The 2,817-nt window shown below is 39.4% G+C and overlaps 1 protein-coding gene across 1 annotated transcript in view; it reads left to right on the forward strand.

Moving 5' to 3' along the window:
* The window catches only part of shtn1 (shootin 1), a 41,962-nt gene that overhangs the window by 37,809 nt on the left and 1,336 nt on the right, over window positions 1-2,817 (forward strand). The window lies entirely within an intron of this gene.

The following is a 2,817-nucleotide window of genomic DNA, read 5'->3' on the forward strand; positions in this document are numbered from 1 at the left end:
GCTTGTAAAGCGGGGAGAATGGCGCTAGGCTTACCGCACCGTGACGTCACTGCTGGAAGATGGCAGGAGGGAGGGGTTACTATATTTGGGCACAAATGGCCGCTCCCAGACTTAGAGATCGCAATGAAAATTACTATTTTTAATTTCTTTATGATACGATTACAATAAATTAATTAAATCACTGCAAACATATTTGTCTTAGGTAGGACTTTTCCTTTAAATGTAGATCTACGGGTAGAAAAAAAACTATATTATATCATAGGTGCGGGTATAAATGATTAAAATGCAGGTATCTTAGAGTAACAGAGAAGTAGAGAATGAAACGTATTTATATTTTCTTATTTTTAAACTCTACATCTTAAAAAATTAATTGATTTAAGAATATCCAGATAACAGTATTTTTTTAAACAATGAGACAAACCTTCTTAGTTTGGTCAATTTACAGCTGTTAATTTGTGAGTGCAGCACGAACTGGATGTGAGTGTGATCTTTACTGCCTCTGTTATTATAAACAGCTGTGTGTTTACTTTGTGATCACGGGTCAGGTCGCACTTTATTATTTACGGGTCTGTGGGGATAATTGCGGGTAACGGCCCGGGTCTTGGTTCTGAACTCTAAGGTTGCGGGAGGATACAGTTTTGAAAAATCAGACCCTGCAGGACGTTTCTTCCAGCTCCACTTGTGATGACATGGAGAGACTTCCAAACTCTTCAAAAATTTTCCCTCCCCGCCAAAAACTAGGTGTCCCTCCCCAATCCCTTCCTTCTACCCAGCCTTCAAAAATTGATGTAAAATTGATACATTTTTGGTCGACACCAACTTCTTGAAAAAAAGGTGAAAAATGATTTTTGACTAGTGTTCTCACACAGGCCTGTCCGTGCAGACACACCATGAATGCCAGTGTTTAGGTGTTTAGGTTAGCTCCAGGTACAATTTAATCTGCTGGGAGAGGACATCTACACTTGCATTTGTGTTTACAAGATGTACAAGCCTCAAAACCGCATTAGATTTACATTTTTATCTAAAATAAAATGTTTTGAGTTTGTAGAAGACAGAGCGATAAAAATTTACAGAAACGTGGCACTAAGACTTCAGGCTAGTGAAGTCTTGGTCGATCAGTAGTTTGCTCTTTCTGGAAGAGTCCTGAATGGCGTTTCAGTCCAGTGCTGTAGAGGTGCCTCAGAAGGAGGGATGGCATTTCTGAGCAGCTGAATGGAGAAATGATTCCTGGTGCGTGAAAGAAGCACAGCAGAGCTTTGCCTGACGTGAAAAATGTGAATTTGCTCGTTTTAAGCTACAACTACGTAGTTATGTTCACCCAGCCAGACATGAGGAGAAGAAACATTGCTGAACCTCATCGGGGTCGAATGAGGCACAGACCAGAAGATCTATCTGATAGCTCAGTCTGCCTGAACATCTCTTATTGCTCCTATAATGCTGTTTTATTGCTTAATATCTTAATGTTTAGGGTGAGTGCTGATTTGGTGGCTAATTTTGTGGACTCTGCAAGTAAATTGTCCCTTGAAGAAATTTAAGTATTTCAGAGGGCTACAGTTAAAAATCAAACAGAACAGTGAGACCCTTTCTATGAAAATATTGTATATTTATATACATGTGAAATATCAAAATTTATTTGTATAGCCCTTTACAATAGCCAAATGGTACCCAAAGTGCTTTTCAACAAAGCCATAAAACAATACATAACACATATAAAACATAGAGATACAATTAAAAGTGCTGTAGTGGTGCAGCGCTGCAGGACATTAAAAGCCTTCCAGAGGTGCATAGAAAGGAGCACACAGAAAGAGGACATCTAGGAGACAGTATTATAGTCAGAATTAAATGCTAATTTAAAAAAAAGTGGGTTTTAAGCTTTTGTTTAAAAAGGCTGAGGTCAGTAGGGGTGCGGATGTCAGGAGGTAGTTTGTTCTACTGTCTGGGAGCAGCGCTGTTTGAGTCTTGACCTAGGGACCACTAACAGAAGCTGACCCGAGGAGCCTAAAGCTCTGCCACAATTGCGAAAAGTTAAAATCTCAGACAAGTAAGAGGGGGCCAAGCCATGGATGGCGTTAAAAACAAACAGCAGAAGTTTAAAATCAATTCTAAAACAGACTGGAAACCAGTGGAGTGACGACAGCACAGGAGTAATGTGTTCACGTCTGGACTGGTTTGTTAAAAATAGGGCGGCAGCGTTCAATATTGTAAAATATTGTAATATTGTGTCCTGTTCCTCACTGAGTTCATCCTAAAGTAGCAAAAGGCATAAAAAAATAGTTCAAAATCTCCGCTGCAGCCTGTCTAGTTGTACATGTAGGCAGAAAAGTGTCGCCTGCTAAACTAACACAAAGTTAGAGTCTTTTCTGTCATTTTTTCTGTGCTGTTCTTAAATATAAAGCTCTGAGTTGTTTAAAGGTCCAATACTATTAAGACATTATCAAGAAATTATACACAATTAATTATTAATTATTATTAATTGATGGAAGAGTTTTAAGTCAGCCTCAGCCTCGGGATTTCTCCGTCTTACCCTGTTCAGCAGGGGCTATGCACACTGGTACACTGCGATCCGTGACTTTTGACGCAGGAAAACGAAAGCTACTTCCAGCTAGCTTTCTTTTAGCATTTCATGTGAAACGGGCCTCTCCTTACAGATGTTAAAACCAAAGGGGAAGAGATTGATTGATCCTGCACTCTGGAATTTAAACCTTGAATCAAGTAGGGGTATATACTGTTGAGGTTTCAGCCTTCTTGTCAGCTGATTGGTCCTTTGGCTGGAGTTTTCCAGAATGTTATTTGTTCTCTTTGTTCAAAAGAAAAGGG

This window comes from Cyprinodon variegatus, unplaced genomic scaffold (genome assembly GCF_000732505.1).
Source record: "Cyprinodon variegatus isolate N-32 unplaced genomic scaffold, C_variegatus-1.0 Scaffold523, whole genome shotgun sequence".
Lineage (NCBI taxonomy): Eukaryota > Metazoa > Chordata > Actinopteri > Cyprinodontiformes > Cyprinodontidae > Cyprinodon > Cyprinodon variegatus.